The sequence below is a fragment of the Topomyia yanbarensis genome, chromosome 2 (genome assembly GCF_030247195.1).
Source record: "Topomyia yanbarensis strain Yona2022 chromosome 2, ASM3024719v1, whole genome shotgun sequence".
Lineage (NCBI taxonomy): Eukaryota > Metazoa > Arthropoda > Insecta > Diptera > Culicidae > Topomyia > Topomyia yanbarensis.
The window spans coordinates 87,193,901-87,220,709 of record NC_080671.1 but is presented as its reverse complement, the minus strand read 5'-3'; positions in this window follow the sequence as shown (position 1 = coordinate 87,220,709).

The following is a 26,809-nucleotide window of genomic DNA, read 5'->3' as shown; positions in this document are numbered from 1 at the left end:
CTCGTCTCTGAGCAGTACCTATTACTTCTCGCGCTGCTGTGCTCACCGCTCCGTGGATTGACTCCCACAGATTGTTGAGGTTGTCGTCTACGTTGTTTCCCCTTATCTGCTCATCAAACTTCTGGCGGTACTCGTTCGTCACACCATCTGCTGAGAAGCGCTGGATATTGAAACGCAACGGTCGCTAAGTTCTTGAGTTCGCCACGGTTGATAACCGTGCTCGAATCTTACTGACAACGAGATAGTGATCAGAGTCGATGTTTGGTCATCTGAAGGTCCTCACATATATAACATCCGAGAGGTGTTGGCCGTCTACCAGGACATGGTCTATTTGTTTGCAAGTTTCGCCATTCGGGTGCATCCAGGTGTGCTTAGGGATGTCTTTGCGTGCAAAGTAAGTGCTGCTGGTGGCCATCCCTCTAGCTGCAGCGAAGGTCTCAGGCCGTTGTCATTGGTTACAGAGTGAAAGTTCTGCTTCCCAATGATTGGACGGGAAAATTCCTCTCTACCGACCTGAGCGTTGGCGTCCCCGATAACAATTTTCACGTCATGCTTTGGGCACTCTCCGTAGCTTTTGTCGAGACACTAGTAAAACGCGTCCTTCACGTCATCGGGTTTATCGTTTGTCGGTGCATATATGTTGATCAAGCTGTAGTTGAAGAATTTACCCCGTACTCTCAATAAACAGATTCGCTCGCTAACCGGTTTCCACCTTATAACACGCTTCATCTGCTAGCCGATCACTATGAAACCGACTACATGTTTTGCCTTTTCGCCGCCGTTATAGTAGATGTTGTATTTGAAGGAAGTGTTGGCGATGGGATTCACCGCCCCGAATTCACGTTCTCCAGTTCTAGGCCACCGCACCTCCTGAATCGCAGCCACGCTCACTCCAACCTCTGCAGTTCGCGAGCCAAAAGACTCACTCGTTCGGATTCACTCAAAGTACTGACATTCCACGTTCCGAGTTACCAATCATTGTCCTTATTTCGTAACTGGGTCGGTTGTCAAAAGTATCGTTCGTTTTTCTTTTCTTCTTCACTTTTCGTGGTAAGTGGGAGGGTTCGGTAGGCTACCTTACCGGGGTCGCGCTACCTACATCGCGCTGGTGGGGCTGACACCTTAGGTATAGCTGACACGATACAGCATTTCATACTCAGCCGCTGGATGCCAGAACAGACGCTGTTTAAGCCGCACCTCCTTAGTGAACAGACGCTCGAGACGTACCTCCTCAATCTAGCTGAAGTAAGAAAGACAACAGTGCCCAGGCTGCACTACCAGCTAAGCACACAACTCTTAACTGGCGGTCGTTGTAATCATATGACCCGGGGAAGCATGAGGTAGGGACTTGTGAGGACCAGAGCTATTTTGGACGCTCCTTCCAGGTTGTCGACTCACCGTTTTGCAGCCCAACAATTGTATAACCTTTATTTATATGAAAAAGGCAAAAAACAGTCAAACTTTCCTAGCTTAATTAGTTGAAGCTTAGTTTATTACATTAATTTGAAATTCTCATTTGCTCAATTCTGATAGGCTAAATTAGTGAAATATCGCTGATTCCAACACTGCGAAGCAACTTTGTCCAATTTGAAGACGTCAAATTGGCTCCTGAAACCTAAGTATTTATATAATACATTCTAATTTGCAGAATGGTTAAAATCAGCTAACCCACTCTGAAGCGCGCTGTTTACGCTATATGGTGTATTCATCCATATATTCCATAGTGAATTGAGTACTTAATCTGTAATGCAAATAATGCATGATTCTTATTCGAAAAATGATTGAATCACAGTAATGCATTATATGCATTAGCGAAATGTTCTAGGTAACCAATGTGTTGAACAGAAAAGACAAACACTGCTGTAACTAATGTGCTCAAATGGGTGGCATGAATGAAACACGAAAAGTGGAATGAAAATCATCGGAATAGTACAGAAAATCGAAACAAAAAATTTTATTTAGTTTAATCTCAAATGTTTTAATCATTAAATTCTAATCTTTACTTTGTTCAATTGTATCTTAATTGGCTTCTTTAACATTCATTACTCGAACTATGCTCCGTTCAATTACTTTGATGATCACGTATGAAGAAATTAGTTATATTTTTCACTTCCTTCAAAAACAATTGAAACGACCCTCCTCACAAAATTTTTACTACAGCCAATCAAAGATAGTTGATACGACGCAATAAACAGCAAAGCGGTATACATATTGTTGTTCCTCAACTTTCGCTGTACAATAAACACTACTTACGAGTTGCATTTATTTTCATCCCTGCTGAACACAAGTTCCTTTTCCCATTTCCTTCATTCTGTTCCACCAGCCAGCAAGCTAACGACGAGCGGTTATTATTAGCCCTTATTTATAAAGAGGCACTTACTGCAGTGAAGAACGGTGTGGACTGAGGCGATGTTTGGCGAAAATATGATATACTTTGTGTATATCAAAAAAAGGCCTACTGCAAACTTACCGAAAAGTCTATTATTCGTTGATGTATCTCTTCAGAAACTCCGTTGGAAATATTACGCGAGGAACATTATTTATTTCATTTTTATTGAAAAGTTTTCAAAAAATTGTACGATATAAACTCCGCACTTCTTCCGTCTAGCAACGGGATCCCTGTTGATACTATTTCCCGCAGAAAAATGGAAGAATAGACGTTCATTAGCATAATTGAACAATCGTATCGAAAGGCAAAATGGGTCGTGAATCGGTTCCACAGAATGTACTGACAACGGGCTGCAACGGTTCATGGTGCTATACGTCAAGGCCATCATCCAACGCGGTGGTTTGCCGAGGGTTGAAACGTCACCACGGTATACTGCCCTCGAATAGTGCCAGCTTCTTTCTGCTCTTGATAGTGCGTGCCAAATTTGACGTCGTGGCAGCCAGATTCGACTGGTCATAAATTGAAGTGACTTTTTCTGGTTCGCGTAATAAAATTATTTTCGCACATTAGTGTCCCTTCGACAAAGCATCATCATCCCCTCTGCATTTTCTTGGCAATTTATAAAATCTCAACGCGATCTGCTATTGATATACCATTGACGGTTTTGACCATCGACGAAACGCACATCAGTTTGCATGGCAGAATTTTGCGTTGTAGGTAAATATCCCTCCTGTCGAAGGAATCAACTGTCAATCCAAGAAAGTGGCAAACTTCCTTCGCAAGGGGGTAGGCATGATTTCGATGGCTCATCTCATTGAGAGGAAGGCACGTGATGACCATTAAACACTCTGTGGGGGGTGAATTTATGGGTAATTTCAAAAACCAGGCGACGACAGCCACCCTATCGCTTTCGTATCTCTTTTTTTAATCCTTAATGCGTGTGTAAATCTCACCCGAGACAGTATCCTTAGAGTTCTTTCCTATGCACGTAAATCGACAGCGCGATGGCTCCACACGAAATACACGACACCTGCGTTCCACACAGGTTATGATTTCAGCTACTTTCTACAACTTTTAGGATCCGCGGTCTTTTAGAATAAACTAGAGCAAGGAAGAAATTTGACGTAAATCATGAAAAATATTCATTTGAAATCTCACTGCTTCCCAAGAGATGGTGCAATAAAAAAACCGATCTGATATCACCTAGTGGTGTAAATTTTTTTGTTCATTCTATATATTAAATTTACATGGCAGATTCGGAAAATGTCGTATTACATTTCAAATAAAAATTTTTTTCAACCGATTATTTTCTGCACTACGAAACCCACAAACTATTTTTTTATGATTGTTGGTAGATTACAAAGCGTTTCTTTATCTCAGAAAAGTTAAAAACCAAAAAAAAAACCTTCTTTCGTATCGTTGGTGAAGGATCTGAAAGCGAACCGCTTTGATCTCCATGCTACTGCTGCTGGAAAGGATAGCTTTTATTGCCTGTTATAACCGCACCTTCCTCCGAGGACAAGAGTGAAGGGAAGGATGATGACGACGACGCGACGGCTACCATGACGATGCGATGGCGGTAGAATTCAGGTGTGAAATCTGCCACCATAAATCAATTTTAGAATCAATAAAAGCGGATTTGGAAGCGTAGATAAATTATCACAATTGTAAAATGGACGATTCCGTTGGGAATATTTGGGCTGCTTGATTGGAATTTTTATTTCTAACGAAAGCTGAGGAACCATTTGAATGAATTTTTTATCAATGGTAGAGATGGAGGATGTTGATAATCATTATTACAAAATTAAAATCAATATAATAACAAGCCTACAATAAATATGGCTGCCCTTTAAACTGATATAAGTTCGTAAACACTAAGGTTTGGTCAGCCGCTGTAGAGCAATTCCAGCATATTCATCTTTTAAGTCTTAGTCTAAAAAAGCGTTTTAATGCACGTAGTAGTGCAATTGTACCTTTCTCATGCTTGGACAATAGAATTCAATTGTTGGGTACATTTATAAAGGGCGAACACGAAATTATTGCGACACCGAAAATGGCATGCCAATTTTCTTATAATGTTTAAAATCAAGCCAAAATTTTAGGGTAGTTTTATACATATATTTACTTCAAAAATCAAAAGAAAAGTTAATCGATGGAGTCTTGAGTGTAAAATTGAACGCATTTTCGCTTGATGCCCTCCATCAAAGTCTTTACAGTGTCATCCGGTACCAGTTTCTCAGTTTTTTCCATTTTCTTAACATGTCCTTCTCGTATTTAACTGTCTTCTTGCTCGTCCGAAGTTCCTGCTTCATCATTGCCTAGTATTGCTTCACCGGGCGCAGCTCCGGACAGTTTGGCGGATTTTATTTTATTTATTTATTTATTCACTTAACATTTGCCATTAATTTGCAAACAATACTTTTTTATCGTTGTAAGTTAGGAGATTTCATCTAAATAATTTATAAAAATATTAATTATGACATAAAAATGACAATATTATCCAAATTATTAATTAAAATTTAAATTAAAATTATTATAGAGACAAAGTTAAAAGCGCTAATTGAAGCCTAAGAAAAAACGTTTAGTTGTTCAGAGAGCTTTTGCTGATTCAGTCGATGTTTGAATTTAGTTACAGGAAGTTCCTTTAATTCATCTTGAAGATTGTTGTAGAGTGCAGTTGCTTTGTAGAGAACTGCGTTCTGCCCATATCTTCGAGTATTGCTTCTCCAAGTAACTAGGCGATCTCTTCCGCGTGTGTAGTGCTGATGCTGCTCGAAGACTCTGGATAGTGCTGTGTTTGTGTGGATACTGTTGTGCAACATTTTGTGTATGTGCAAACATGCCACAGTACTATACACATGTTCAACTAGTAGTAAATGGTGTTTATTGTGAATGTGTTCCGTAGGTGTTCTCTGATTATATCCGAACAAATTTTTAATTGCCTTATTCTGCAGCACTTGGATTGGTTTGATTGCTGTTTTGTTGGCTGCACCCCACACAAGAATCCCATAGACCAAGTGACTATGGAAAAGAGAATAGTAGAGGTTCCTCTTGATTTCAACAGGAATCACTTTAGAAATCCTTTTAACTACACCGGCGATTTGGGCCAACTTCGCACTTATGTTTTTAATGTGGGTAGTCCACTTCATATCACTGTCTATCCAAACACCTAAATAATTGAATTCATCAACACGCTCGATTGGAATGTCATTATACAACACATCCAAATTAAAACTTTTTTCTACATTGAACAGCATGTATTTTGTATTCTTAATATTCACTGAATGTTTGTGTTGGTTCATCCATCTTCTTAACCGGAGCAAATCTCCACTGATTAGTTGTTGCAGTTCAGTACATGAATCACCAGCATATATCAGCACATTATCATCTGCATACATAAACATCGTACCATGCAATTGTAGATCCTTCAAGTTATTTACATAGCAATTGAACAATGTGGGACCTAGAGTACTGCCTTGTACCACGCCGCATTCAACCTTTCCCATTGAACTGGATATGTTTTTATCTCGTACAAATTGTAAACGATCGCTGAGAAACGACCGAAACCACTGTGGTGTTTTACCGTTGATACCAAGCTCACTAAGGTTACGTGCGAGTACTGTTTTGTCACAGGTATCCAATGCTTTGCTCAGATCGAGAAACACTGCTGCTACCTTTTTCTTTTTATCGCAGTTTGACTGGATTGCAGTAACCACATCAAACAGTGCAGTTTGTGTATTGGACTTTGGTCGAATTCCATATTGTCGTGAAGAAAGTAATTTATATTCATCCAAATGATTCATGAGCTGCTTATTGATGACCTTTTGGAGAACCTTATCAACGATACTAGGGATATTGATTGGTCGAAAATCTGAGAAATTCTTGGGCAGCGGTATCTTTGGGACGGCTGTAATTTTTGATACTTTCAGATCCGCTAGAATTCGAGATTGCTGCATCGAAGAATTAATAATATCTGCTATGTATGGTGAAAGTTCGTCCTTCAATGTCTTGAACACCTTTGTTTGGATTCCAGCGAATCCGGTTTATGCAGACGTTGGTAGTTTGGAAATAACTTTCTTTACCTCAAGAGTGTTTGTTGGTACAAAATTTAGCTGGTTCTTTGTACGAAAACGTAACGGTTTAACGGCAGTATACAGAATTTTTTCGGCCAGACATTTTCCTACTGATGAAAAATATTGATTCGCCTTCTCGATGATCTGCTTTTTATCCGATGATGAACTACCATCGCACGTTATTCTTTTGGTTGGTTTTGGCGCTCTGGTCAATACCTCCTTAATCGTATTCCAGGTTTTAATGACACTGCCTCTGCTATTTTCGAATTTATTAGCGTAATACTGCTTCATTTTCTGTCGTTTCACACTTGTCATTTTATTACACCAATAACTGTAGATATTACGGACAAATTCATCAGATGTGTTTCTACGGTTGCTCTTGTCTCGCATGTTTGAATCTTGGAAATGAATGATTGGTAGTTTTCATCCACATTTGTTCGGTGATGCGTGATGATCGGGTTCTGAGATAGTAACTCACGAAGTGCATTGATATCAATTTTCGGGTACGAATCACTCGTTCGTGATTCAATGTTCGTGTTAAAGTCGGCTTCCAGAAATACTGCATCGTGATCGAATAAATTGTACTGTAAATGCTGCATCGTTATAGAGAGTTCAGTATTATTCGTGACAAAATGATCCAAACACGCTCCATTTCGTGTAGGTGTTGAGTTACAAAAATTAAAACCATTTGAGAGAATAACATTAGTGTACCTAAGAACAGTTGGTGTTGGTTTCGTTATATCGAAATTAAAATCGCCTCCCACTATGACTGCGTTAGAACGTTGGTTCACCAGAAAACTATCTAACATATTCAGGAATGTATCAATAGACGATGATAGAGTTTGTGGTGGTCTATACACTGACACCAAAGTGATCTTTTCCTGGTTACCAATATCAACTGCAACGATACTGTTATATTCGTCACAGTAGTTATGGACAAGTGTACAATTTATATCTTTGTGTACAAATACTGCTGAACCACCTCCTCTTCGTGTTGATCTTGATGCAAAGAAGCACTGATAAGCTTTCAGACACATAGATGATTCAATGTCTTTATTAGACCATGTTTCTGTGATCAAAATAGCGTCCACGCGGCAGCTGACTTCATTGAGCAAGAATTCTAGGTCAGTAAGTTTTTCCTTTAGACTTCTTGCGTTAAAGTAGAATAACTTCAGGCTGGTATGCTTATTGAATTTGAGACGACTGATTGATGATATATATCTAGTGCTTATTTGGAATGGTAGATGTAGGTTAGGATCATTTAGCGTATTCATTTAGTGTTGTGATAGAAGTTACTTCTCTTACTCTACCTTTTTTCCATTTTTCTAACCAATAATCTACCATTTTAATCCTATCAAAATTGATTTTACCATTGCGTTTTAGGTCTCCAGCAATTTTGTACAGATATCGTTTCGTTAACACCTCATTAAAGTAGACGTTGACGTTTTGTGAGTTCTCAGAGGTTATGTTCAATACATCAGTCGTAAGATCTCGTTTGGTCTTCTTTTTGGCTAAAACTTCATCTCTTTTTTCCTTTTTGTTAAGCTTTACATGTATCGATGGAGGAATTTGAGACTTCGAGGACATGTTTGAAGAAGTCCTAAAGATTTCCTTCACTTCGCTCTGCTCTAGTCGAACTCCAATCACTCGACAGAGTGATATGGTAATGTCGAATAAATTCTCCCCCTCCACTAAGGGAACATTGGAAATCTCGAAAGATTTCCTAAATTTATTCTGCTTTAGTTTATCCATCTCTACTTCATAAAAGTCACTGTTTTCGCATTTCGAGGTGATCGTCCCGCAGCTGCTGTTGTTCGTCCACTAGAGTATCCGTAGTATTCCGTAGTTCTTCGAGGGTATCTTGTATTCCTCTTACCTCGGAAATGATTTCCTGTTGCCAGCCAATTAGCTGGTCCAACTTGGATTCAATCCGTGTTATCGTCATCTCCAAATTAGACGATCCAACAGTGGCTTTTCTCGCAGATTGTGGTGTAGACAAAGGTTGATCGGCCATGTTTAGCGTGCTCCTTGTATTTTTCTTTTCGATTCTCCTTACAAGGCAAGCAGTACCAAAATTTATCGGGAACCGTCTGGATCTCTTGATATTCCACATCAGATAACAATGTACAGGCCTTGTGAAACCAGTGTTTACACTTTCCGTCACATTGTAATGGTTTACCACTTCGCAAATTAATATTTTTCTTACACTTCGCGCACGATTGAACGACTTGATTCGCCATCTTGCCGGATTCATGTCCTTTGGAACGAAATGGACAGAATTGGCCTCATACCACTCCAGGACACTTTTAGAATAGTGGCATGATGCCAAATCTGGCCAAAATAGCGGAGCTTCGTCGTGCTGCTGCAAGAACGGCAAAAGGCGCTTCTCGAGGCACTGAGATTTGTAGATCTAGCCATTTACTGTGCCCTTTGTCACGAAAGGCTCACTCCTCAGTCCGCAAGAGCAGATGGCCTGCCAAATGAGATATTTGGTGGCGAACTTTGACATTTTCTTCTTCTTAAATTTGTCGTCCACATAGAACTTGCTCTTGCCGGTGAAAAACTCCAACCCCGGAATTTGCTTAAAATCGGCTTTTATATACGTTTCGTCGTCCATCACACAGCAGCCATATTTTGTCAGCATCTTCTCGTAGAGCTTCCGTGGCCGAGTTTTAGCCGTCGATTGTTGCTGCTCATCGCGGTTTGGGAAATTCTGTACCTTGTATGTATGTAGTCCAGCTCCCTTGTTTGCATTCTGGACGTAGCTCTGCGACATACCGATCTTTCACGGCTTGAGACGTTGGGATTTGCTTTAATCATCCGCTTCACCTTTCCCTCCGTCTTTTTGTTCTCCGGTCCCGGTTTTCTTCCAGCTCCTTTGCCGTGGTCCAACGTCAACCGCTCCTGGAACCGCTTCAACACTCTGGAGACGGTTGAATGGTGAATGTTCAACATTTTTCCCAACTGCCGGTGCGACAGGTCAGGAAATTCCAGGTGTTTGGAAAGAATTTGTTCTCTCGACTCGCGTTGATTCACCTCCATTTTCGTTGAATCGAAAAACACGACTTCGAGTTTGACAGCATGTAAACAATACATATCAATGAGAAAGTGTTCAAAATTTGGTTCATTTTTACCCAATGGTAAAAAAAATTATGCCCTGTTGAATGTATCCCAATAATTTCGTGTTCGCCCTTTATTTAGTATTTTTAGCACATACTAGGTTCGGTTGTAGCTCACTATTGATGCCAAGTTGAAGTTATAGTTCATTCTTGTCCCAGCTGCACCACATAGAACAGACGTCCATCTTCAGCATTCAACTTGTGTAAAATCTCTAACGGTTTCGAAGGTAGTTGGGATATCCAAACCAGGTGCGCTACTGTCGTCATGTTTTTTGTAGCTGAGTTCGACAGAATTGACAGCGGTTATTCCTCTACCCAGTCAAACTTGACCGGAACCGGTTCGGACTTCCAGCTCAAATGCATCAACCGATAGACTCGGAATCGGTTGTTTTCTTTGAGCAAGCTTCCATACTGAATCCATTCAGTATTTCGAACCAGTTCCGAAATGGATTTGACGGATAGTTGGGGTAGGTTGGTGTGGCGGCGCTAGTGTTTATCGTATATTAATTCAAATGTTTACACACGTTTTTTAAATATTTTTGTTCGATCATGGATGTCTCTTCTCTGTGGCTGCACTGAGCAGTGACAAAAAACGAGCGAAAAATCTTTTGTTGGGCTGATTTTTAGGCCATCTTAAATTTAATCTTTTTCATCGAAATTGCAACGTAAATAATTTTCAAGTGTTAAGAAGTAACTGAAATATTATTAGCGATCAGGGTTTTGCGTTTGCGTGATTGGATTTTTTTCTTCGAAAAATAGGTTAGTACAAGCGTATCGTATAGGTTGGGACACCATAGACTTTTCTACGGCTCATGTACGTACACGCCACATGACACAAATACTACATTACAAGCTGGTGAAAAATAATAAACAAAGACGGCAAAAGTAAATGGGATTGTTTTCAACCAGGAAACTTCATTAGTGTTCGTGAGACCGGTCGCAAAGAACTCAATGCACTTACGCATGCGTGCAAGATTGTGTACAAGTTGTATAACTTCTGAGTCAGATTAACTTTGTCAAATGGCAGTAAATACGTCTTTCATTTACTTATTCTTATTCTAAAATACCAATTAACAAATAAATATTAACCAAAAAATAAATATAATGCAATAATGTCTTTAATTAGCTAAATTGTTTGAAGTGTCCCAACCTGTACGACACATTTTAATACCACTTTGCCGTCATGCAGAAAATTGATCCTGAGCCTTATTTAAAATTGCAAGTAAACTTCCATTGGCAGACATTAAACCACATAATATATCTTCAAAATGGTGTACTACAACCTAAAAAATATTGTCATGGAAATAAGATATCAGAGACAACACTAACCCCTTAACCCATTCATGCCCATGTTGTTTGTGGAGAACAACGTTTCTAAACAGCTATAACTTTTGACTGATGCAAGATTTGCTCACAAAAACAAGTAAGGCTAGTAAATGTGACTATTGCCATTCATTTGAGTATTAACAGTTACAAAGATTGGCTCTAGAACTGAAGTTATTGCAATTAGTCTGATTGGATTCCGATGGAGCAGTGCTGCCAGGGACAGTTCACGTTAGCGAAAGAAAATGAATTTTTCATATATCTTCGTTATGTTGCAATATTATTGAAAACTGATAAAACTTGTCAATTTAGACTGTCTTTGGCTACGTTTTCCATGCAAGTGAACTATTGTAAATATTCTAGGAGAATTGTATTGAGCATTGGAAGGTAAAAATTGAGCAGCTTCTAGCACTGCGAGGGAAGCACCTATCTTTATCAAAATAGGCTTTTCATGCTTCTAGACACCATTCAAGGAAAAATCGTTTTGAAACCCTACATGCACTAAAAAAGTTGGGCATGAAAGATTTAAGAGTTGATGCGAGCTAAAATTAATACCTCAGCCATTTTTCAACCGATTTTGATGATAAATAGGTCGTTAGATGCGAAATTGAATGTCCTCTTTAAATTTTTATTGAAGCAAAGGTGCTTCTTTAGAACAATGTTGAGTAATTTTCATATTTTGCGCGTGAACATCGCAAAATAATGGTAGTTTTCATATTGTTGTCCCAAAACCGCAAAGCATTTTTCACATAAGAACATAACATAGCATACCGTTGGAAAAATCATTTCTTCTTCTTTCCAGAACACTCGAAAAATTTGAAATCGGTTGAAAAATGACCACGTAAAAAATTGTTTAGTGCCGAAAGTTCCGAAAACTCGTTTTTTGCTATAGGTAGGGGAACATGGGGAGACTTGACCAAGCGCAAAATTCTATTTTTGGCTATGGTGTTTTCTATTCGATTCTTAAAATTTTTTCAAAAATATTTTTATACTTGTTTCGATCCCTTAAGGTAACTTTAAAAGTTTGGAATGAAAAATCCTTTCCTTACAGAAAATATTACGTGATTAATAAATTTGCATTAAATGATGTAATTTTTTATCAAACTTTGTATGGACATATCTACTCGACTACTAATTACTATTAATGTACTAATATACCATCTTAATCTTTGTGAAGCAGTGAAATGATTATACATAAATTGCAACATTGGAATAGTTATTACTAGAATTTGAATGACATTGAACGTAATAACTAATGTTGGGGAGACTTGACCAAGATTTTATGGGGAGACTTGACCAAGTGGCAATTAGCTGAAGAAAGATACAAAATTCCTGATATTTATTATGCTTTGGGTATCTACTGTTAATGTTAATCACGCCATAAAAAATCCCACCTCAAACATAAGTCTTTATATTTTAGTATTAGTAAACAAAGTTAGCAATAGTAGGACTGATTTCGTGATGTGTGAACATGCAATGCAAGCAGTACAGTTAATGCTTAAAAAGAAATGCATTATAAAAAATCTAAATTTATCAAATGCAACCCTTTTATATTTTTTACTGCTACTTAAAGATCTCGACAATATGGAAAAAAAAATAATTACAGTATGTTTTATGTCATTATTTTTTGTTATGATTTTTAAAAAATCTCTTGGTCAAGTCTCCCCACGCCTTGGTCAAGTCTCCCCGCAGTGGGGAAACTTGACCAAAAAAAAACGACCTCTGAAAAACTTTTATAACTTTTCAAAAATAATATTAAAAATTCTGCAAAAAATCATGAAGACGCACAATAACTTTGCGCATTATATCTCAATGACTTTTAATGGATTGAAGACCTTTTTAGAGATTTATGCAGTTTTAGCTGAAAACCTGGTCAAGTCTCCCCATGTTCCCCTAAATCAAGATTTTGAGGGCATAAAACATTTTTCATACATTATTTTGTGTTGCATTTAATGAGATCTACAGCCTATACTAGGTCACTTGAAAAGGACAAAATCACTTTAGGTAGCATCGTGTCATCTGTCAAAAATATGTGATAACAACCACACTATACGCATCAATTTAGAAATCTAATTCAACTAACGTTAAAAGAGCCACTGCGAACACTTGTATAATAAAATGTAATGTTGTCTGCTTGCGACATCCTGGTACGTTGGGCAGTGCAAACAACTGAGAACGAAAGTGTTAAAAGCCTCGCCTTAAAATTAACCATTGCCTGGTTGTTTTCACTCTCTTAGATGTCGACAATAGTCACATGCAAACAATTTTGCATTTTCTTTCGAACCTAATTTTGTCGCGCTTTGTCAGTTAAGAAAACGGCAATACTGCCTACTGTACGATACCCGAAAAATAATAACAGCAAAATAACATAATCGTTACTTCTCGATCTGCTCGCACACAAACACCGCATTCTTCGTGCCGGAAAATCTCATTTTTAAGCAATTAGCGGTAATTGTTTCGTTCGTTCGGACGCGAACCATTTACTACAGCACGTTCATTAGCCAGCCCGCCCAACCAGGACCCATTTTTCTGCCTTACATCGGAATCGGGAACCACCGTCCATTCCCCATCCTTGAATTTTAATCAAAAAGCAAACAAACGACCGACCCCGGAAAAATGAGTTTTGTTTGCTCATCAGGAGGTATAGGTACTGGCTAACCACACGCACGCGGAGGAATCTTCGCGTCGTTGCCAAGCCGTTGAGATTTTATCGCAATTTTCCAACGGCACATGTGAAGCAGGACCCTGTGATGGGGTTGTCTCTATTCAGCAAGGGGAATTTCAATTGCTAACAATTGTTTCAAATGATTGGAAGGAATGTTTAGTTCTCTATCGATTAAAATTATAAAAAACTTGCAATGAGACCCAATTTATTTCACATTTTTGTTCTTTTCATCTAAGTAATTTATTCGAACTCCTTCAGACCACCCTATCCGGTTTTCACAAGTAAACTCTCGCTCTCTTTGCACATGTTTTAAAAAAAAATCATTTTCCAACTGCGCAAACACGTACCGATTGTGTAAATTGAGGTTTTAGGATAATCACACATTTGCTGCTGCCCATTCGGGTACCCTCGTCATTTCAGTTTAAAGCTAAACTTGGACGCGTTAATCTAATCTCCAAATCGCTATCCAGTTTACCGGCAGATCCCATCAACTGACTGCCTCTATTCACGAACAAATTTACACCGATCTAATGTAGGTATTAACTAGCCATGTTGTTAGGACCGTGGGATGCAAAAATAGGACGAAGAAAATCAAGCCGTCTTATTTTTTTTTTTTTTTTGTTTTCATACGGTCTAGTGGATTTTGAAGGATTTCATTCAGCAGACCTATCAATTGGCTTGCTAATGCTATTAGCCCTGCTGGTGAAGGTCGCAGGATTTTGGTCGTTTCTTGTTTCTTCGCTGTTTTGGATTTGTTGTACCATACCTACTCTGTCGAAGGGTGAACAAAGCGCATTGTGCAAGATCGAAATAATTGATACTCAACGGGGATATTTCCCGGCTGAATCCGAGGGGATGCAAAAAGGCACGCTTCGAGTGCCACCTGTGTTTGGGATTCGGAGTTCTCTTACAATGAAATATTCATAAGTCACTGGAGGAAATCTGGGAAAATTGGAACAATGAGAGAGAGTGAGGATATGAATAGGTTTGAAAGAATGATTAAATTCGGCCGTTTATTAGCTGGCACACTGGCCTTGATTTCACATGAAAAGAACACCATTTTTTCCCATTATGTAGCTACCATTTGATTTTTACATAGATTTTGTATATTTCAGTAGTACCGTTTAGCCCTTTAGAAAAAATCGCATATATGACGGAACATCTTTGGGCACAATTCTTAATTTTTAGTTATTCGATATTGATAGTACTCCACTCCACGCTCGCCATTATTTAAAAAAAAATATCGCCTCCATCAAGCTTCGAATCACTCCCCCAAATGCGTCAATGAAATCATAATGAATGATAATTAAAAATTATTCGTTTCGATTAACACTTAGCATGCGGAGTACACGGCAGACAGCCTTCGATGCCAGTATAATTTTCCAATGAAATGACAAAAGGGGAGATTAATGTCTGATGACGACTACTATGGCGCAACGACAACCGACACAATATCAACAGTGCTTTAGGGTACACAGCGACCACTGACTGTCAGGTGATTAATTTGTCTCAACTAATGGAAAATTATGTGTCTCATTAAAAATAAATACCCTTCCTTCTTTGTAGTCCAACCACACCGCGCCGCAATGGAATACATCAAAAGTGCAGTTTGGAAAACTGTGGTTTGATAAAATCGAAATCTACTCGATGTTCATATATATCACTATATAAGCATACTCTTTTCGATTACCAATGCACATCTCTCTAATCTAAAACAGCAGCATAAAACACTTGATCGGAATGTATCACATATGCAAACTTTGGGCGCGACGCGTGGATACCATACCAATCGGCATCTAATGGTCCCGAACATAAAACTCTACGCAATCAAATTTGATTTATGACCTATTTTAGAGTCGGTAACTTTTGGTGAACCATTCCGCTTTTTTCTCAATGCTCGGTTGGTTCGACTGAGGCATTTCTATCTTTGGAAATAATTGAAAATATATTTTACTAATCTTTATTGGAGAGAGATAACGCATGCTGTGATTTTTACGATATTTTGATAGTTGAAAGTGATTTTGAATTTTGAAAAGCATAAATAATTGAAGATTGTGATCGGGCGACGACGGAGGAGAAATGAGCTCACAGAACCTGTTTCGTTTTTGATAAGCGTGGCAGTGACTTAAGTTTGAAGGCCGATGGGTGTGAATGATGTTATGTGATAAAAAAAACAACACCAGATACAGGCAATACACTGAAAATGTAAATTCGTAAATATTAAGGGGTTTCCAACAAACCAAAATAGTGACACTTAATCAATAATTACTTCGATTTTTCGAAATAATTCAGTAACCCGTCGATTACATTGGTAATCAATAATAAGCAGCGTAATTGACTGCATTCTTAAAATAATTCGCGTAATCAACCATAAATACAATGTATTCAGTTAATCATAAATTAATCGTAAAGTAATTCATTAATACAAGACCAATTCTATTTTGATTTTCACATTTTTGCTCTCATTTTTTCAATATTTTTTGGTTATTCCACATATGAATTTCACATTATATTTCACTTGCGGCTTAGGGGAACTGTGCAAAAGACGGACACCTTATGGTTAAATAGCAGTCGCATTTGCATCGATTGATGCAGTGCTCGTAAATTGTACGCCAACCGTGATTTGAGATCATATCTCATCAACATAGTAACTGATGTTAATAAAATTTCAAACTGAAAGAAGTTTAAAATAGTTGTGAAAATGAAGCACAAAATCATCATTTCAAAAGTGCTATGGGTAAGATTGACAAGTGGTGTTGGCAAAGATGAAGATAGGACAAGGGAAGAGTGAAAAGCTTCGCAAATAATAAATTTCGTTTTCTGTCCGTATATCACAGCATAGCGATATTAAAAATAGCCCAAGGGTGCACAATTTAACGGCATTCTGCTGTGTTTCATTCAAAAAATATGCCTATCTTTCTCCACCTTATCGTGTCTGTCATATCCAAAATGGCAGCAAATTTAAAAAAAGTTCCTTGACTATGAATTAAAATTTCTGTTGTACACCAGTCATGTGCTTAATAACCAGTACATCATTACCGAGATCGGGTTTCACAGTAGGAGCATGTTAATGGATGATTTCAAATTGATCGTTTCATGAAATGATTTTTCCCATGCCTGAGTGCTCTCGATAAAAAGTATTGTTTTGCTTAAGTATCGGATAATTCGCGTATTAGATGATGGCATTACCTTTCAGAATCATTTGATATCCTCTAAAATGATATAGTATCAGTATATTTTAACAATGTTTTCCAGTTTGTGAGAAACGGAAGGTGTTCATCTTACAGTGTCCGTCTTAATCTACTTTCCCCTACTTCAATTTCGGTCGGAACCTGTAATTCAAAGTATATCAAAATGATTGGGCCACAAACTCTAGCGTAATGACTATTGAGGAATAACGATCTTCAATGCTACCTACATGGTTTAGCAGATTACGCCCGTTGGCTATATCATTTGTCGGCGAATTCCAAGAGTAGAAACGTTATAGTTTATAAATATCATCGGCAGAAAGGGTTTAATGATAAATTCCCCGTTTCTGTTTTTTCTATTTCGAATCATTTTTAATTTTTGGCGGAAAGGGCCAGTTGTCACATAAAAATTACTTACTTAAAAATGTTTTACCCACTAATTCTCTGTATTCTCATTTTTACACACTACTATTCGGCCATTTTTTATCTATTTACCTATTTCAATTAAGTCCATACTAGACGTATTGCAACTTCAAAGGAAAAGGTTTGAACACTAAGATAATGGCAAAATTTAATTAAGAATTATGGAGGCAATCAAAAACATTTGAATACATCTTAGCATTTTAACAAGAAAGATTCTTTGTTTTAACTAAGAGAAACACTTTTCGGCAATTGGTGGGCGTGCAAAATATCAATTCTTTGAAAATACATTGCCAACGAGGTCATTAACAAGGCCGACATTCGGAGGATCTGGTAGCTGAGATCATATTAGGGACAGCAAAGAGATGGTGGACATCGATGACAGAAACAGGACGAACACAAACTTGTACCAATATGGCACACGGCTGGTCTTTTTTTAAAGACCCGACTTCCAGTCCATGTTCTGCTAGTCTTGTAGTAGAGATCAGGGAATGATAGAGAAAAGAGCAGAAGTAGCTTATGTTTGGATATTTATCGCTAGCACATCCAGAACCAAAAAAAAAATCTGAGATCTGGCGCCACAATACTCGTCTCAAGACCAGACAACATGTTCGATGTTGTGATAACCCAACAAACATTTCGTGGTTTTATAAACGTTTAACAGTTGCTTTATTCAGCTCTAGCTGAACATTGCAAACATACGTGTAATCATATATCGTTTATTCCACCCTTAAGCATCTGGATTTGGAGAATTTATTCAGCTTGTCTCTGATTAGGACATATTAAAGAACAAGCCTTCAGGATGTATACAGCCTGAAGAAAACCACAGTTCAGCTTCATCAATAAACCTTTTCATTATCGCTATTCAGCTGAGAGAATTATCATTGGAAAATAATTAAAAAAGATAGTTTTTTTTTTATTCAAATCGTTTATTTGATAAGGCACGTTGCGTTAGCTTAAAGGTGCCAATTTTGTTTTGTTTTACATTTTAAATTGCTTAAAACTAGGGGATTACATATTGATTTTTTTAAAATTAAACTAATGCGATTTTATAGCTATCTTATATATCTACACAAGGGGATAATATTGTTTTCGTAAGATTAGGGGGGTCATTTAGTTTTTGTGGCAATATGGTTTGACATTTTTATCAGTGAGATTATTGGAGCAAATAATGTTTAATTAAGGGGGACAATTTTTTACGACTAACTTAAAACTAGGCATAACTAGAGGGCATGATTGAATTTTGTAAAGATTCGTAATTATAGTTATTTTTGTGGGTAGTAGAGTTGGGCAATTTCAACGAGATTATATAATATAATAGTTAAAACTAGAAGAGACAAGAAGAGCTAAATGCTTCGTGATGATATTGGGGGGGGGGGGGGGGTAGGGGTGTTACTTCTGGGTATAAGAGTCAGGGGAGGGGGGGGGGGGGTAGACAAAGATGGCAGGGAGAGAAAATTATTTCAGTTTCAGGCATCGTGAGATCAACGGATGGATTACAAACTCGAGTGGCCTTCATCAGGGGAATCATGTACTGGGACGCCGGGTGGTCCTCCTCAAGATGGCAGGGGTTTTTCCAGACGATTTCGTAGTACGGCTCAGATGTGGATCGGCTACATTTCGAGTTAAGCGTGTTATGTTCGTGCCGTAGGTCCCGTGTTTGTTGGCTCATTCGATACAGATGGTTTGATACAGGTGGAAGAGCGTTCTGAGGATGATAAGGAGATAACAAGGGGCAGTTAGACTTGTATATTGATGGTTTTCACAAAGGTGTATATAAGGGACATATAGAGAACATCGCGGCTTGCCAGCACATCTCGAACCGGGACGTTGGTTGGTCTTCCTCGGGCCCGCAGGGTATCCATTAGCCGAGACCTAGCGGAACTGTACTCGGTGCACGCCCAGACAATGTGCTCGATGTCGTGATAGCCGTCGCCACAAGCGCAGATACCACTATCCACGAGCCCAATACGCCGGAGATGTGCATCCAGCGTGTAATGGTTTGCCATGAGTCGGGACATCACACGAATGAAGTCACGACCCACATCCATCCCCTTGAACCAAGGTTTCGTCGATACCTTAGGGATTATCGAATGTAGCCACCTTCCCAGCTCTCCACTGCTCCACGAAGTTTGCCAACTTTCGAGGGTTCTCTGATGAGTAATACTGAAAAATTCGCTGAAGCAAATTGGTCTTTCGTAAACGTCTCCTTCTAAGGCACCCACCTTAGCTAAGGAGTCTGCCTTCTCATTGCCCGGAATGGAGCAATGAGAAGGGACCCATACCAAGGTAATCTGGAAAGAGTTGTCAGATAAAGCACTCAGTAGCTCCCGTATTTTCCCCAAAAAATACGAGGAGTGCTTGCCTTGTTTCATCGAGCGAATAGCGTCAATGGAACTGAGGCTATCCGAAACGATGAAGTAATGGTCTGCGGGTAATGTTTCAATGACTCCAAGGGTATACTGAATGGCAGCTAGTTCTGCGGCGTAAACTGAAGCAGGGTCACTGAGTTTGTAGGAGGCGGTGAACTTTTGATTGAAAATACCGAAGCCAGTGGATCCTTCGAGGTTTGATCCGTCAGTATAAAACATCTTAGAACAGTCGACTTCTCGGAATTTATTATAAAAAATGTTTGGAACCACTTGTGGGCGTATGTGGTCCGGAATTCCACTAATCTCGTCTTTCATGGATGTGTCGAAGAAAACAGTAGATTCAGAAGTATTTATGAAATGCACACGGTTGGGATTGTAAGAAGAAGGGTTAATATTCTGCGCCATGTAGTCAAAGTACAGGGACATGAAACGGGTCTGAGAATTGAGCTCAACAAGCCTTTCGAAATTTTCAATCACGACCGGGTTCAAGATATCGCATCGAATGAGCAATCGATATGAGAGTTCCCAAAATCGATTTTTCAACGGGAGAACGCCCGACAGCACTTCGAGACTCATCGTATGGGTCGACTGCATGCACCCTAAGGCGATACGCAAACAACGATACTGAATTCTTTCGAGTTTGATGAAATGTATGTTCGCGGCGGAGCGAAAGCAGAAGCATCCGTATTCCATTACCGACAGTATCGTTGTTTGATACAACCTAATTAAGTCTCCTGGGTGGGCACCCCACCATGTTCCGGTTATTGTACGAAGAAAGTTGATCCTTTGTTGGCATTTCTGTTTCAGATACCGAATATGGCATCCCCAAGTACCTTTCGAGTCGAACCAGACCCCTAGATATTTTACTGTGAAGACCTGAGCGATAGTTTGACCCATTAATAGAAGCTGTAGTTGTGCTGGTTCACGCTTCCTTGAAAATACAACTAGCTCAGTTTTCTCCGTGGAGAATTCGATACCCAGCTTAATAGCCCAAGCAGACAAATTGTCCAGGGTATTCTGTAATGGTCCTTGTAGATCGACCGGTTTGGGTCCCGTAACAGACACCACGCCATCGTCTGCAAGTTGCCTTAACGTGCAGGAATTGTCAAGACATTCATCAATGTCGTTGACATAGAAATTGTATAAAAGGGGGCTTAGACATGAGCCCTGGGGAAGGCCCATGTAGCTAAATCGTGATGTCGATAAGTTACCATGCGAAAAATGCATGTGCTTTTCCGACAACAAGTTTAGTAAAAAGTTGTTTAAAGTCGCTGAAAGACCATGCTGGTGCAGCTTCTCTGAAAGAATGTTGATCGAAACTGAATCAAAAGCCCCCTTAATATCTAGGAACACTGATGCCATCTGCTCTTTGCTAGCATAGGCCATTTGAATTTCAGTTGAGAGCAACGCAAGACAATCGTTCGTCCCTTTGCCTTTGCGAAAGCCAAATTGTGTATCTGACAGTAAGCCATTTGCTTCGACCCAATTGTCGAGGCGGGATAGGATCATTTTCTCGAACAACTTCCGGATACAGGATAGCATTGCGATCGGACGGTACGAATTGTGGTCGGAGGCTGGTTTTCCTGGTTTTTGGATGGCGATGACCTTCACTTGTCTCCAATCGAGTGGGACAATGTTAGCCTCGAGAAACTTATTAAATAAGTTCAACAAGCGTCTCTTGGCAGAGTCAGGCAGATTCTTCAACAAGTTGAATTTGATTCTGTCTGGCCCCGGAGCTTTATTGTTACACGACAAGAGAGCAAGTGAGAACTCTACCATCGAAAAAGGTGTTTCGTTCGCGCTATCGTGAGGAGACGCGGCGCGGTAAATCTTCTGTGCCGGGGCGGAATCCGGACAAACCTTCTTGGCGAAATCGAATATCCAACGGTTTGAATATTCCACGCTCTCATTAGTACTGTTTCGATTTCGCATACGTCGGGCTGTTCCCCAAAGAGTGCTCATCGATGTTTCTCTCGTTAATCCGTCGACGAACCGGCGCCAATAATCGCGTTTTTTGGCTTTCATCAAACTCTTCATTCGCTTGTCTAACGTCGCGTACTGTCGAAAACTGGCGGGTAACCCGTCGTTCCGGAAGGTCTTAAACGCGGCGGCCTTCTCTGCGTACACGTCTGAGCACTCTTTATCCCACCAGGGATTTGGAGAACGTTTTTGTATGTTCGCGCCGGGTACTGGCCTAGTCTGAGCTTGATTCGCGCTGTCGAGAATCAAGCCAGCCAAAAAGCTGTACTCTTCCTCCGGAGGAAGTTCTTGGGTAGATTCGATGTTGTCGGATATCGCGGCAGCATAGCTCTTCCAATCGATATTTCGTGTGAGGTCATACGAAATATTGATTGATTTCAATGGCCTTGAACCGTTATTGATTGAGACTACAATCGGCAGATGGTCGCTGCCGTGGGGATCAGGAATTACCTTCCACGTGCAATTTAACCGCAGCGATGTTGAGCAAAGGGACAAGTCTAAGGCGCTCGGGCGCGCTGGAGGAGCAGGAATCCGTGTCATTTCACCCGTGTTTAAAATTGTCAAATTGAAGTTATCGCAAAGATCCTGAATTAAGGAAGACCGGTTATCATCATAGAGGCAACCCCATGCTGTACCGTGAGAGTTAAAGTCTCCTAAAACTAGTCGCGGTGCTGGCAGGGATTCTAAGATGTCTTGTAGCCGTCGGTGCCCAACCGCGGTGTTGGGGGGAATATATATGGAAGCTATGCAAAGGCTTTTGCCTTTGGTTGTTACTTGACAAGCGACAACTTCAATACCTGTTATCGAGGGAAGGTTAATTCTGTAGAAGGAATAGCACTTTTTGATCCCCAAAAGCACTCCTCCATAGGGGGTGTCTCGATCCAGGCGAATAATATTAAAGTCGTGGAAGTTGAGTTCTATGTCGGAAGTTAACCAAGTTTCACATAATGCAAATGCATCGCAACTCAAATTATTTATTAAAATTTTGAAGGAATCGATTTTCGGGATGATACTTCTGCAATTCCACTGTAGAACAGTGATCAAATCCGTGACCTCGTTCGATGAGTTAGCCATCGAAGGATACAATCGCTGAGAGGAGGGGCCATTTAGCAGTCAACTGCTTCAAAAATGTTCTCACTGTAGGGAGAAAAGCTAACATAAGACTTTTAATAGGATCAGTAATATTGAAAGTTTTTATTATCCAGTCCACTATGTCCGAGAGTTTTATAATTCCAGTGCTGTGATTACTCTCGAACTGAAACAAAGGAACACTTGGGATTTTTGATGTTCCTGGAAGTGCTGGGAACTCCTTCTCTGAGCTTAATCCTCCGAGACCAGGAGCTAATTGCTTCGGTTTGATTGCAACACTTCCAATAGATGTGACTTTCGGAGCCCCCTCAAGGGACACCTTCTGGCCTTTACAAGGAACTTTACGAGAGGAAGTGTTCCTCCTCTTCCTATAAATTCTAGGCACCCTAGTAGATGTTCCCTCTTGTGGGTTACCAGCCTCGCCCTCGTCAGGAGGCAAGTGAGTATAGATGTTTGCTGAGGATGGTGGCGTAGCATTCTTTAACATTTCTGCGAAAGAATGTTTGGATCGTCCCGCAAGGGAACGTTTCAGTTTATCCCCGCGTAGTTTGTACGCGGGACATGCCGAGATATCATGCAGACTCTCCGCACAGTAAGGACACTTTTCGGCTTGCCTACTGCACGAATCATCTAGATGATTCTCCCCGCATTTTCCACAGCGGGCCTTGTTGCTACAATGGGTGGCTGTGTGACCCAGTTGTTTACACTTTGTGCAATTCATGACCCGCGGCACAAACAGACGCACAGGCAGACGAACCTTGTGCAAGAGGACGAAATTTGGCAAAGCGGTACCAGCGAAGGTCACCCGATAAGAGTTTGATTGGGGGTACGTTTTTGAACCATCCCCCGCAACTACTACTGAGTGCAAACGTTTGCACTCAAGTATTTTAACTGGCTGAAGTAAGCGGTCTCTGAATCGGCCAACCCCGTACTTCAGCAGATCCTCGCACGTCAAACTCTCATCGGTTACGACGCCTTCGGATTGTACTCTTACAGCCGGAATATACACGTTATAATCCCGCGTAAAGTGCTCACAGCAAGCAATATCGTTTGCCTGCTTTGAGTTGGCTAGCAACACCCTTATCTTGTCCGAGCGGACCTTTGAAATTTCGGTCACAGCCGAGAACCGTTCCGTCAGGTCTCTAGAAATCTGAAGAAGATTCAGTGATTTAGTCTTGGGCCGAAAGAAGACCACAAATGGACCAGTTGAGAGTTCTGGATAGCATTTGGGCCGGGGGGGGGAGCCTTAGAAGTTGAACCCGATTCAACTTCCATTTGACCATCCGGAGAGGGAACCATAGAAAACGTCAACGCACGGGGTCAGCGCCCGCGCAGACGGAAGAAAGCAATAAATGTGTTACAAAAGACAAAAACCACTTAGCTTTAAACTGGTGTCCAACGACGAACCGATCCAGCTTATACAGCTGGCTATTGTTTAATCCTCACACGCGAACAAAAGACTGAGGACCGAACCGAACTGGCAAAATAACCTTGAATGCGGATTAAAACTATTCTTTATCGCCTCACACAGCACTACGGACTAGAAAAAAACAACCTCTGTCTCGATGGAGAGCTCGAAAACGAATGAAAAAAAAGATAGTTATTTCAAGTTACACACGGCATCAATCTCGTTGGAAGCCATCTTCTTTTATTAGTGTTACGTTACAGGTAGAGAAAAATTGCATTACCTTGTTGGACATGATATCACGTACCTGGGATTCGAACCTGCAACCTGTTGAATACTAAGCACTTACCTTACTGTCTACACCAACCTTGCATACATAGAATGCTTAAGATATTAGGGAGCATTCATAAATTACGTAACGTTTTTAGGGGGGGGAGGGGGTTCGACAAGTTGTTACATATTGTGACATAGGGGGGAGGGGGAGTAAGCTGGATCGTTACGTAACATGTTTTCACCGAAGAAAAAAATTTTTTTCAAGGAATTTGTTACGTAATAGGGGAGGGGGGGATAAAGAAATTTGTGACAATTTGTTACATGGGGGGAGGGGGGAGTCAATTTTGGGTAATTTTTGCGTTACGTAATTTATGAATGGTCCCTTACCGATATACAAAAAAGTCTAGGCTGCTGAATAGAGTCTGTACAAAGGCTGCAGTAGCCTTTGATAGATTTGAGTGAATCTAGTTGGCTTGGGTTTGAATCCCAACCTACGATAATTTTTTTATTTTAATTTTTTTATTTAATAATTTTTAGAACATTCGGGAATTTTAAATTAGACAAATCACTTATTCCAAAAACTAATGATTGTAGACGTTTTTGTATCCAAAGTGAGGACTTATGGTTGTCACAAAACATTTAGATAAGTAAAATGGGTGTCATATGAAAGTGGCGGTAACTGAATGATGGATTAAAGCCATTTATAATTCTAAGGTGGCAATTTTCTCGATTTATTTACCACTCCCTACCAAATGATTTTTTTTTCATCGCGATTTTTTTTTTTTGGTAAGCGGAAGTCGCTGTTCGAATTCAATAATTTATTCATAATAATTATGTTCGCCTCCGCGAATAATCATTGTACCTTTGTTTGCATGTCGATGGGTCGAAAAAAGTCATGGTAACAATGCTGGTGTCAAAAATTTACAGCAACGTTGGAACAAAACTTTCTCTTGTGTTCAATATGAGAATATTCATGTTTCAAAAGTTAACAGACCGTTTCGAATTAAAAGGTAAAAGGTACATTGAAAAACTGTAAATCGTTGGTTTCACGTGCTGAAAATTCAGAAGACATAAAAAAAAATTTCTTTTGTTTATTGATCTATTGCTCCTTAACCGTAATATATGCAAATCAATTGGAATATCGAAAAACTTAGAAAATATATTGATTTCTCGCTTGCAAGATTTACGAGTACAGTTGTCACCAATGTAATTCCAGGGACTCTATTGTCCATAAACAGGTACTTACTTCGAAAACCAGAATGAATTGTTTTCAATTTCATGCAAAAGATTTCTGTACAATACAAAATCCTTTGAGGTATTGATCGTTTTTCGGTCAGTGTTCTCCGCTTTACCGTGAGGTGCTGTGTCTCTGTAAACTGTGTTGTGGATCCTCATATGTCACTCTGCGGAATTCTGGTCCACCACGAAGTGGCTTCGAGTTGTATGGTTGTATGGTGATTAAGATTTTAGCAACGCTCATGCTCATGGTCATTGTTGAGTTAGGGACGCTGAATCCCCGTGGATAGAGACTCGCTATCTCTGTCCTTTTCTTATTGTTTGTTTGTCGGTGTCGTTCCGGTTAGAGGGACTCTAGTGGGAGAACTGCGGAGAGAAAAAACAGCATTTTTGGCAACGTAAGCCCCGGAATTGTATGACAACACGTTCAATATTATAAAGATAGGCAATGTTCGATTGGATTCGTTTTTTTTTCCAAAATGGGGTCTCCGCGGTTCTCTTTCTGGAGTTTTTCTAGTTCCGGTCATGGTGGCTGTTGAGGGCACCCAATTCGAAGAAAATCGCTTCGAATCCTTCTGGAGCGAGGGCTTTTGACAAGTCTCATGCTCGATTGGAGTGGCACTGGCGGATGTTTGTCCGGAGGGGCTTAGTATCGTTAAATGAGTGAGTGGTATTTTTGCAGTTCTATTATCTATCAGGGATGGGAAACCTAGTATGTAGTTCGTCGCTGTTGTGCTATCTTATGACAAGCGCCATTTTGCGCATTTCGAGAAAAACGATTTTTAAAGTTTGAGATTGAATATCTTGCAATTGGTAAATAGTAGAAACAATTCAGAGAATACAATTGATGCTTCTGTCTATTCTGTATTAATCTCTCAAATATTATGAAGATCGGTTGACTATATTACGAGTTTTTGCTAAACATGTAAACAAAAGTCGCACTCATACGTGTCATGGGTGTGTATTGATGACAAAATTTGTATGGCGTGTCATAATCGTGCTTGAAAAATTTTCCATAGAAAAAATCATCAATTATTAACTTTTATTTATATCTTTGGCTTTATTTGGTCTATAAACAATCGGTGAGATGCATTTTAAAGGAAATGAGTCAGGGAAACTAGAAAAAAATAACAATTTTTGGATGCAGTGTTGCCAAATATGCTATATTTCCAGTTTAAAACTAAAATTGCTTTTTTCTCACATTTCGTATATTTTTATTTTGAAAGTGATTTTGCCATTGTGTTTTTCAACTTGTGCCAATGCCCAGACACAGTCAT